The sequence below is a fragment of the Lithobates pipiens genome, unplaced genomic scaffold, assembly GCF_037356315.1.
Source record: "Lithobates pipiens isolate NorthernLeopardFrog02 unplaced genomic scaffold, aLitPip1_a1.2 Scaffold_19, whole genome shotgun sequence".
NCBI classification, from domain to species: Eukaryota; Metazoa; Chordata; class Amphibia; order Anura; family Ranidae; genus Lithobates; species Lithobates pipiens.
In genome coordinates, this window is record NW_027507764.1 from 500,421,635 (window position 1) to 500,434,179 (window position 12,545).

The window sequence follows — 12,545 nt, forward strand, 5'->3', positions numbered from 1 at the left end:
AATATGCATGGCTTAGGCTGCCTGTGTGTCCAATAGCAGCAGCGCTGTCCTCCGAGTCCTAGCCCTTCCTTCCCCTAACGGCGGCCCCATTGCATGCCGGGAATTGTAGTTCTCCCACAGAGCACAGGCACATAGACTTTAACATGGCCGTCTGGTGCCTGTGCTCTGCAGAGACTACAACTCCCAGATTGCACTGCAGGGCAGAGCTAGAACATCATGTGTTGCTTCTCCAACTGAGTCCTGCTGCCTTTACCAATTTGTCACCAAGGCGAGGAGCAGGATCATCAGGTACAGTTTATATATAGGTTTTTCATATATATATATATATATATATATATATATATATATATATATATATATATATATATATATATATGAAAAACCTAACAACAATGCACCCCCACCAAATCTAAGAGTCCAAAGGCCATATTAACTCTGCATTGACAAGACAGTTTTATTTTCACACATTCTAAAAATAACTTTTCATCTGCTTTACTGAGGATGCTTTACAGTGGCTGTGTTTGATGGCATGGTGGCTGCAATTGATGGCACAGTGGCTGGGTTTAATGGCACAGTGGCTGCAATTATTGAGCACAGTGGCTGCGTTTGATGGCACAGTGGCTGCATTTGATGGGCACGGTGGCTGTGTTTGATGGCACAGTGGCTGCGTTTGATGGCACAGTGGCTGAGTTTGATGGGCACAGTGGCTGCGTTTGATGGCACAGTGGCTGCGTTTGATGGGCACAGTGGCTGCGTTTGCTGGCACAGTGGCTGCATTTGATGGCGCAGTGACTGCATTTGATGGGCACAGTGGCTGAGTTTGATGGCACGGTGGCTGCAATTGATGGCACAGTGGCTGCATTTGATGGGCACAGTGGCTGAGTTTGATGACACGGTGGCTGCATTTGATGGGCACGGTGGCTGTGTTTGATGGCACAGTGGCTGCAATTGATGGGCACAGTGGCTGCGTTTGATGGCACAGTGGCGGCGTTTGATGGCACAGTGGCTGCGTTTGATGGCGCAATGACTGCATTTGATGGGTACAGTGGCTGAGTTTGATGGCACGGTGGCTGCAATTGATGGGCACAGTGGCTGAGTTTGATGGCACGGTGGCTGCAATTGATGGGCACAGTGGCTGAGTTTGATGGCACGGTGGCTGCAATTGATGGGCACGGTGGCTGCAATTGATGGGCACAGTGGCTGCATTTGATGGGCACGGTGGCTGTGTTTGATGGCACAGTGGCTGCGTTTGATGGCACAGTGGCTGCATTTGATGGCACAGTGGCTGCGTTTGATGGGCACAGTGGCTACGTTTGATGGCGCAGTGACTGCATTTGATGGGCACAGTGGCTGAGTTTGATGGCACGGTGGCTGCAATTGATGGCGCAGTGGCTGCATTTGATGGGCACGGTGGCTGCATTTGATGGGCACAGTGGCTGAGTTTGATGGCACAGTGGCTGCAATTGATGGGCACAGTGGCTGTGTTTGATGGCACGGTGGCTGCTTTTGTTGGCACGGTGGCTGCGTTTGATGTCGCAGTGGCTGCGTTTGATGGGCACAGTGGCTGCGTTTGATGGGCACAGTGGCTGCGTTTGATGGCACAGTGGCTGTGTTTGATGGCGCAGTGGCTGCAATTGATGGGCACAGTGGCTGCGTTTGAGGGCACAGTGGCTGCGTTTGAGGGCACAGTGGCTGCGTTTGAGGGCACAGTGGCTGCATTTGATGGCACAGTGGCTGCGTTTGATGGCGCAGTGGCTGCATTTGATGGGCACAGTGGCTGAGTTTGATGGCATGGTGGTTGCAATTGATGGTGCAGTGGCTGCATTTGATGGGCACAGTGGCTGAGTTTGATGGCACAGTGGCTGCAATTGATGGGCACAGTGGCTGTGTTTGATGGCACGGTGGCTGCTTTTGTTGGCACGGTGGCTGCGTTTGATGTCGCAGTGGCTGCGTTTGATGGGCACAGTGGCTGCGTTTGATGGCACAGTGGATGCGTTTGATGGCACAGTGGCTGTGTTTGATGGCGCAGTGGCTGCATTTGATGGGCACAGTGGCTGCAATTGATGAGCACAGTGGCTGCGTTTGAGGGCACAGTCGCTGCGTTTGAGGGCACAGTGGCTGCGTTTGAGGGCACAGTGGCTGCGTTTGATGGCACAGTGGTTGCGTTTGATGGCACAGTGGCTGCGTTTGATGGCGCAGTGGCTGCATTTGATGGGCACAGTGGCTGAGTTTGATGGGCACAGTGGCTGCAATTGATGGGCACAGTGGCTGCGTTTTGGCACAGTGGCTGCGTTTGAGGGCACAGTGGCTGCGTTTGATGACACAGTGGCTGTGTTTGATGACACAGTGGCTGCGATTACTGGCACGGTGGCTGCTTTTGATGGCACAGTGGCTCCTGTATCATTGTCCGCCCACAGTCTCTGACCATTTCCTGTATCATTATCTGCGCACAGTATCTGACCATCTCCTGCATCTTTGTGACATGATTGTCTGTCAGCACCCTGTCAGTGGCTCCAACTTTTCATACCGTGTTAGCCAGGTAAGAGTTTGCTTGTTATTACCATAATAAAACCGTCTCCTGTATCATTGTCTCTGCAAGTCTCTGACCGTCTCCTGTATCCTTGTCCACACACAGTCTCTGACCGTCTCCTGTATCCTTGTCCACACACAGTCTCTGACCGTCTCCTGTATCATTGTCCACACACAGTCTCTGACCGTCTCCTGTATCATTGTCCACACACAGTCTCTGACCGTCTCCTGTATCATTGTCCACACACAGTCTCTGACCGTCTCCTGTATCATTGTCCACACACAGTCTCTGGCCATCTCCTTATTCATTGTCCACACACAGTCTCTGACCATCTCCTGATTCATTGTCCACACACAGTCTCTGACCATCTCCTGATTCATTGTCCACACACAGTCTCTGACCATCTCCTGTATAATTTTCCGCAGTCTATGACCATCTCCTGCATGATTGTCTGTCAGCACCCTGTCAGTGGCTCCAACGTTTGATACCATGTTAGCCAGGTAAGAGTTTGCTTGTCATTACCATAATAAAACCATCTCCTGTATCATTGTCCACAGTCTCTGACCCTTGCCTGTATCATTGTCTGCACAGTCTCTGACCGTCTCCTGTATAATTGTCTGCATAGACTCTGACCATCTCCTGTATCATTGTCCACACACAGTCTCTGACCATCTCCTGTATCATTGTCCACACACAGTCTCTGACCATCTCCTGTATCATTGTCCACACACAGTCTCTGACCATCTCCTGTATTATTGCCCGTACACAGTCTCTGACCATCTCTTGTATCATGGATGTGAGGTCGGTGACTGTCCTTTAGCTGGATTGGACTGTCTCTTAGCTGGGCTGTCTCTTATCTGGGACTGTCCCTTAGCTGGATTGGATGGGTCGGACTATGTCTATCAGCTGGGTTGGACTATGACTATATCCCTCAGCTGGGACTGCTCCTTAGCTGGATTGGACTTGTTGCATTAAACAGGTTATGTTTTAGAATATGTTGTAAAATTACTTTTTTTTTTGTTTTATACTTTGTTGACAAATTAATTTCACATTTATGAGACAGCACAAAGGATAATGAGTAGGCAGCTGCACAATTTGATCTATATCTGTGTGCGTGTAACATATATACCCACCCACCCTATGTTTAATGATATTTGATTAAAGAATAATTGGCTAGAGAAATTTATAGAAACGGTGAATTCATAGTTCATAGGAATTAAGTTAATATATGCATTCATACAGTTAATTTTTATCATTTTTATAATATTTTTCCCATTATGGGCGTGAGTGGGGCCTCATGTCTAAGTTTTGCCTAAGGCCTCAGAAAGTCTAGAGCCGCCTCTGCCTAAGACGGACACAGTGAGCAGGTAGGGTATAGGTAAGCCCAACAAAAACCAGCAGCTCTTTCGAGAGAGAGAGAGAGAGAGAGAGAGAGAGAGAGAGAGAGAGAGAGAGAGAGAGAGAGAGAGAGAGAGAGAGAGAGAGAGAGAGAGAGAGAGAGAGAGAGAGAGAGAGAGAGAGAGAGAGAGAGAGAGAGAGAGAGAGAGAGAGAGAGAGAGAGAGAGAGAGAGAGAGAGAGAGAGAGAGAGAGAGAGAGAGAGAGAGAGAGAGAGAGAGAGAGAGAGAGAGAGAGAGAGAGAGAGAGAGAGAGAGAGAGAGAGAGAGAGAGAGAGAGAGAGAGAGACGACTCTTGACTTGACTGCAGAGGTCACCTGGATCCTTACATGACACAGATATTGGGCATATGTTGTAACTCTTTAATAATAAATGACAGAGTAAAGGGAAATGAAGTAAGGGTGTATAGCACCACCTAGAGATCACTGACCAATGCACATTTCCAAATTATTAAAAGACACAGTGGGATTGATTTAATAAAACTGAATAGAGCAAAATTTGGTACAGCTCAGCTGTGTAAGGTAGCCAATCAGCTTCTATCTTCAGCTTGTTCAATTAAGCTTTGCCAAAAAAATGCTGGAAGCTGATTGGTTTCTATGCAGAACTACACCAGATTTTGTACTCTCAAGTTTTAGTAACTCAACTCTTGTCTGTTCTGAAGATAAAATAGCAAAACGTTATTAAAAGAAAAACTCTATATTAACGCCTGAACTGCTAACCTAACAAATGATTATTTATTTCTACAAAAAAAAAACTGCTTGGGGGGTTTCATCTCTGTAATAGTCAAATGCATGCAGAAGAATTTAAAAATTAGGGGCGTGCAGTCATTCCTCCTATCCAGCATGTCATAGTGGAATGAGTCAGAACCAAGAACAAATAACCAAGAACAAATAAAACTTTTATCTCACAATGCAATATATTTTTCTCCTGTTCTGCTCTATGTGAGTTTTTTTTATTAGTCAGTGGAAGAGACAACTACAGACACAACAAATTTTAGGTTGTCAGTTCTTCTTGGTCCACATAGTAACTGCTTGCTCATTGAAACAAAGAAAATTTATTGGTAAGATTTTGTGAACTGTGGCTGATTTATGTAAGCCCTACAGTAGGAATCTGGTTAATGCTGAACCATGGCCCTAGTTAACCACTTCAATACAGGGCACTTTCGCCCCCTTCCTTCCCAGCCCAATTTTCAGCTTTCATCGCTCTCGCGCTTTCAGTGACAATTGCGCGGTCATGCTACACTGTACCCAAATGAAATTTTTATCATTTTGTTCACACAAATAGAGCTTTATTTTGGTGGTATTTATTCACGACTCCGTTTTTTATTATTTGCGATATAAGCGCAAAAAAGCGGAAATTTGGAAAAAAAACAATATTTTCTTTTTTCTATTTTAAAAGAAATCCAATAAAATCAAATTTTGTCATAAATTTAAGCCAAAATGTATTCTGCTACATGTTTTTGGTAAAAAAAATTCCGTTAAGTGTATAATATTTGGTTTGTGTGATCACGGACATATGTACGCAAATGATCATGTACATATGTGTGCAGGTGATCACGTACATATGTGTGCAGATAATCATTGGGACATGTGATTTTAGTGGGACATATGTGGGGGACATGTTTTTATTATTAGGGACATGTGTTTTTATTATTTGGGGACATGTATGTTTTGGGGACATGTGTGTTATGGGGACATATGTGGGGACTGTGTTTACACTGTGTGGTGTGTTGTGTACTACACTAGACTGGTGATCAGTGAGTAAAAAGCTGTAAAAAACAGCTCATACTCACTGATCATCAGCCGGCTGCAGCGATCTGCTCTCCTCTCCTCAGCGATGACTTCTGTGTGAGGAGAGGAGGAGCCGATTGCCTAGCAACCGGCTGTTTGTTTACATCACATGACGGCCGTGATTGGACACGGCCGTCATGTGATCAGGAGGGCCAATCAGAGAGCCCTCCTGCCGATCTGAGATGCGCCGTGTCCGGGTGACACGGGCGCATCGGGATCGCGCCGCTGCGCGGGCACGCGCGCGATCCCGCTCCTTCTGATGAACGTTCCTGAACGTCCTATCAGAAGTAGACGGCTCCCACCCGGCCGTATATGTGCATTGGCCGGGTGGGAAGTGGTTAAAGAATATGTTAACCTCAACATTTTGTATTCTTGATATGTGCCTTTTGTATTGCTTCCATTCTGTCAAATACCTGGTAATCCTAAGGCCGCGTACACACGCGGGGACTGTTCGCCCAACTTTGTTCGTCAAACAGTTTGAGCGAACAGTCCGCTCAAAATTAGCATGGACGGACTTGGCCACACACGACGAACGAACAGTCCGCTGAAACTTGCGCGATGACGTGAACGGCACGTACGACGGGACTAGAAATACGACGCCCTATACACTGCAATGCAACCTTCGCCGTGTAAATCCTTTCTGAGCATGCGCGGAACTTAGTTTGACGAACAAGCCTACACACGGGCGGACTGTCCGCTCAAACCAAGTTTCAGCGGACAGTTTTACGGAATTTCCGAAAAACTTTGTTCGTCAGACTGTCCGCTGAAACTGTCCGCTGAAGCCCACACACAAGCGGACTGTCCGCCGAAACACTGTTCAGCGGACAAAGTTGGGCGAACAGTCCCCGCGTGTGTACGCGGCCTGACAGTCCCTTTGCTTTCCTATTTCAAACTGACCACACTAGACATGAGAACACATTCATCCCAGCGTGGTCAGTTTTCTGTCTGTGCTGGGTGAACAGCCTGTCTGTCCTCCAATATCCAAAACTTGTGATGACACACAGATGCAAACAGATATTTAAGTTTTTAGTAGGTATTGGGCAAAAACAATAGAAGCTCCAAGCTTTTCCCACTGTACAAAACCAGCGGAGGTGTATGGGAGAGGGAAATCGGGAAAACAACCCCTCTTTATTGCTCAAAGAAGCTATGACAAGACTGAAAAGTGAAGGCTTGGTAGGGTTTCACTTTAATTAATATCTTCTCCTATCATCATAATAGAATTACAATTAGTTTTTTTGTTTCAGATGTACTGTATATATTCGAGTGACAAAACATTTTTATGGAAAGATAGAAAAAAAATACATTGGTGTTTACTGTACAATACTTCTGAATCTGTGCGAAATTGGGGCGGATGCCACATTGCTGAAGTATGTAAGAAGGCTAACTTTATATTCTTCTGAAAAAATATTTTCATAGTGAAATACAGACATTTTGTTTTTCAGATTTGGGATTATGAGACTAGTTGATGCCTTACAGACAGATGATAACAGTGTCATTGCTTGACATATCTGGGCCCCTACTGCATAATATTGTTTGCTTAAACCTTCTACATGCAATAAAGGTATTCCTGGATGATAAATGTTAGTTGGTTTCAGCTATCTGATGAAGATTGTACACATTGATTTTCTGTACTCCATTCAGGCCAGCTATGGCTCCTTTACTTCTTCAGTTGAACGATGCTGGGCAGGACGTGGTTGACAGGGCCACCCACTAAGCAAATTTCAGACAGTTCACCAGGAACCAGACAAATTTTGCATAGTGTATGGCTAGCTTAAGAAAAGTCCCTAAACCTACGGCTTCACGACACTCTGTGCAGTAAACAACATGAAAATAGTTTATCCCAGGCAGGTACATAGAAACACAGCATAATATGGTTAAGGCATGGCACCCATGGTCCCCAATGAGCACCATACACAATTAGCCAAGTAAAGAATATACTCCATGAACATAGAGTCACATCCTAAAATTTCCAGCCATGTGCAGTCCCACCAAAAAGGCAGCCAACCCTGTCCCCCTACCTACTTTAGGGACTGAGGTGTAACTCAACAGGAAACAAACCTGAGGCCCATTATAGAACAGGAGAAATATGGGACATATTGTAAATTGCAATTATTCAAGTAAACCTTAGACAACCAACAGTTTCACATCAAACTTATCAACCGATGTTCAAAAGTAGACTTGTCAAATTGTAGGGCAGAATTGACTAGTCTTTCCCAGAAGGCATGTTTGGGTGCACCCGATTACTTCCAATTCAGAATAATAGCCTTTTTTATGCATAAAAATAAAACGCTTAGAAGATTCCCAAGTCCCACTGTTAGATCAATTCTCCGCAGCAACCCCAACCGGAAAACCTAGCCTGACATAATAATGTTTAACAATGAGATCTCATTTATGAACCGGGCCGGCTTAGTGTAGAGATTTTGTATTATAGAATAATTTTGAAAGTTATGGATGAACCCCAACATTCATATGAAACTTACGGGTAAATACCCATAAGTTTGGTGGGAGTAAAGTAGATTCTAGTAAGAATTTGTACTGATTATGACAGTTTCTTGCAGAGACGAAATAGGTAAAATGATAGTCCCACATATTAATGCAATCCTTGCCCTGCATATCTGAAACACCCCTAAGCCACTTTTTTTCACACTTCAATACAGGATGGGGAAAAAGTTATCTGTAGATTCTGTATAAGGGTTTTTCCAGGGCAACATCTACAAGTAGCACCCAGCGGGTTGAACAAAAAAAAACAGACCCAATTCTCCTATCCACGCATTAATTCTATTCTGACAATGGGGAGACTTCCCCACCATCAGAATACACAAAGCTCTGCATTGTATAGCACCATGGGCGTCCGCACCATAGGGCAAGGGGGGTCAATTGTTGCAATAGCCGCCGCGGCTGCCTCCGTGTCATCTGTGGATTTTTTTTTTTCAAAGTCTGCTGCTGGCTTGGGGGCTGGGGCTGCTTTCAGTCTTTTCCGACTACACATCCATCCCTCCCTCCTCACCCCCGGCCTGAGCATTAGATTGGCTCTGCCGCTCGGCCTCTGCTTAACATCACCATGACCCGGCTGTTCCGTGATTGGCTACTGCCTCAGCCGGCCTCTGCCTGTGTAGATGTATGTTGTGCCTGTGCCGATTCGGCCGGCGCGGTGCCGGCTCCTCCCACAGGTCACAGGAGCGTGGTGTGCAGTGGCTGAGATGACAGAGAATACACTGCCTGGCTGCCAGTGCCCGTCCTGGGCCTATCGCTGAAGTACCACAGGTAACAGTAGTGCCTGTGCCATGACACCACTGTGTACATCTTTTTGTATTGCAAATTGCAATACATGACCTTAAAATGATGCCCCCCCCCCCCGAAAAAAGTTCAGCGGGTGCCCATGTATAGCACTGCATTGTATAGCCTGCAGCTTTGATCGAGCAGTGAAAATCCAGCATGGCAGTTGAACAGAAGTTGATCGGTGTGAATGAATGAATGAATGAAATACTTGTATAGCGCACAATGCGAACTGAATCGCCTCTAGGCGCTGTGTCCACACAAGGATCTAAATTTGGTTGCTCCCTACGGAACCTGACAAATTTAGATGTATGTATGGGTAGATTTATAGGACTGAGTCTCCAGACCAAGTGAGCAAAATTGAACTACAAATATGTGGTAGAGCTGCAAATTCCTAAATAGGAGGGAATTTGGTCAATTAGACCTCCCCTTCATTGCATCAAATGTTAATAGGGTGTTAGTCTGCACTATGTCATCCAAAGTTTTTATACACCTAGTAGACCCAATTGCTGTATCTGGGATTTTAAAAAAGTACTATAAATAAGGTGTGTGCCACAGTGGAGTATGAGGGGAAGATTTAGGCATTGACAGAGGAACTGTTAGATTTGTTGCCATACACAGAGTGTGGCTCTCATGGCCATTGTGAGAGTCTACAGGGCCAAGGATCTTCTGTAGAGCAGGTAAAGCAATGGCTCATATGACCTCAGCATCCCCATCATCCTGAGGCAACCACCCATGAGCAAACATCATCTAACCCGCTAAGTATTATTGTGAAGGTCAGGAATGGCCAAACCCCCCTGCAGCTAGGGCTCCTGTAGGGTGCCCAGATTCAATCTGGGGTGCAAGGCCCACAGATAAGAGGTAAATAATTGGTTAATTTTCATGAAGGATGACTTCATAATCTCATTGGGGCATCCCTAAGAAAGTAGAGAAACACCAGCAAGATTTTCAGATTTACAGTATATTACTAACCAAGGTTAAGAGCAGCAATTTCTGAGCTGCAATGTTTTGCTTAAACAAAGTGAGAAATGGCTAAGATTGAGAAAGAGAAAGTTAGAGAAATCACCAGCCAATACCATCAGGTGGGGTGGGGGAGGGGTATCAGCGATTTTTCATTTTGCTTCCACCACCATTGATTTTGATCAACCTTTGGAATTATCTAACCTCCATACAGTTATCACCTGACTGTACACACAACTTGCTCCACAGAGGTGTGAGATTCCAGCATACGAAAGTATAGAGTCCCTTTACGCACCACCCTTTTATCCCTAAAGGTATAGAAATACATTGTACCTTGATCAAACATTTTCCTCTCTTTACCTTTATTACTTCATTTTGTCTCCATCTGGAAAATAGAAAAATGCTATTTTTTTTTCTTTTGGTGTGTGAGACATAGTGCTAAACATCTGCCATGGGCTGAATTCCTGCTGGTGGAATTGATTGCATGTTTCAGGTTAATGTTTGCTTTTTTTCATCCATGTTTCATCACTTCATGGGCATGCAAAGTGATCGTGGAAACATATGGTCACCCAAAGCAGACAAGTAGAGGTTTCCAACCTTTCTATAGCTGATTAACACATCACTGCAAATGTTCCATTACAGAGTTTCCATGATCCAATTTTTGTTTTCAGGATTTCATACAGTTTATTGCACCTATTCTTTTTAACTGGAAAGTGAATCCTTTATGTTTACACCTGATCTTGTTTCTTAGCATTTCCTAAGAAACGGGAATAACATACCTGTGCATTACCACTAGACTAGACACCTTTTTTAATACCTAAAATCCTAAGAAATTACGGTATCTTAAAAAAAAATTATGCTTTCTTTTGTTTTTTCTTTTTTTCTTTTAGACATTTAATATCTACTCCTGTTGCCCAGCAAGCTCATTATTCTGATATATTCCCCAACAGCTAATTTATTAAATACCTATCAAATGCTTATCAATCCGGTTGCCTCTCGGGGGATCAGGAAGGAATTTATTCCCCTGCTTTAGCAAATTGGAGCATGCTCTGCTGGGGTTTTTTGCCTTCCTCTGGATCAACTGTGGGTATAGAATTAGGTATATGGGATTGTATGATATTATTATTTTTTTTTTTTTTTTGTGGTTGAATTAGATGGACTTGTGTCTTTTTTCAACCTGACTAACTATGTAACTATGTAACTTTGTAACCTTGAGGGGGCTGTTAAGTTAGCCTACACTTTAATTATCAATGGTGGTGTGTCTGAGACCCCAGTAGTTATCCTTTTGGTTCGCCAATAATTCAGGTTCCTCATTCATCTTGGCCCTTGGGCCATGTCGGGAAACACTCATTCACTCATCTATGAGAGTCTTCTCTGTCTAGAGCAGTTCCAGGCCTAGTCCACAGGAGGCCCCACTGAACAACCGAGGCCTAGGAGATATAGGGATTGATTTACTAAAGCCAAATAGATTGTGCACTTTGCAAAGTGCAGTTGCACTCTGCAAGTGCAGTTGCGCCAGAGCTTAGTAAATAAGAAGAAGCTCTGCTGACTTCCATCATCCAATCATAAGCAAGCAATGAGACCCAGGTTATGGAGCATGTGCAACTAGAAGAACCTTTCCTACCACCACCAAGCAAGTAGACCCTACTGTACCTGGCCACCAGTCAGTCTTGACTAGAATCATTTTTAATGTCTTATCCTTCATTTTACATTTTACATACAGTAAGTAGCATCGAAAAAAAAGACAGAGGCCCACTTCCATCTTTCATGGTCATTTACTGAACTACTTAGCAACAACACAGAAAAAGTCCAACGTTATACTGTATATCACAAGTCCAAAGAAATGGTACGTAAAACCAAAGATATGGTAATAGCACAAAAGCACTCTTAGAACATTCTCAGAAACATTAAAGTGAATGTAAACCCGAAATTATTATTTTTTTTTTTAAATTAAGGCTTGCACCTTGTATGGTATATGATTTCATGTCATCTGTGCTTGGTCTTGCCACGAAGAGTTAATCCAGCTCTTTCCTCTTATCTTTTTTCAGTGAGATAACAACTGACAGAGAAATAGGAGTCAGTTTCTCCCCCTTGCTGTGAGTGACAGGTGATTTACATATCTCATGTAGGAGCCTGAGAGAGACATTCTGTGTACTTAAAGTGATACTAAAGTAAATTTTTTTATCTTCTAATTATGTTCCTGTAAGGTAGTGTACTGTGTGTTCACTTACAGTAACTTTTCCTTCATTTTCCTTTTGAAATGGTGTCTGATTTTCTAACTTCCTGTTCCTCTTCTACAAGGTTGCCCCCTCATCCGAGCCGTTCTGCCTGGGGTTTACCAGACGTGCGTGCCCCCTCACTTGGGACTACATCCCTGCGGGGAGACGCTGTCTGTGTTCACAGGCATGGGAGGCAGGGGGGCCGTGGGCGTGTCTAAGATGCTGTAGCTCCGCCTCCCATGCCATGTTATTGAACTGAGAATGAAGATCTTAGCAGCACAGCCCCACCTTTACTCCGCCCCTTTTTTTGCTGAAGTGAAAGTGTCTCAAATCTCAACTTTCAACTGTAGACATTCATACATGGCCAGCAACAAT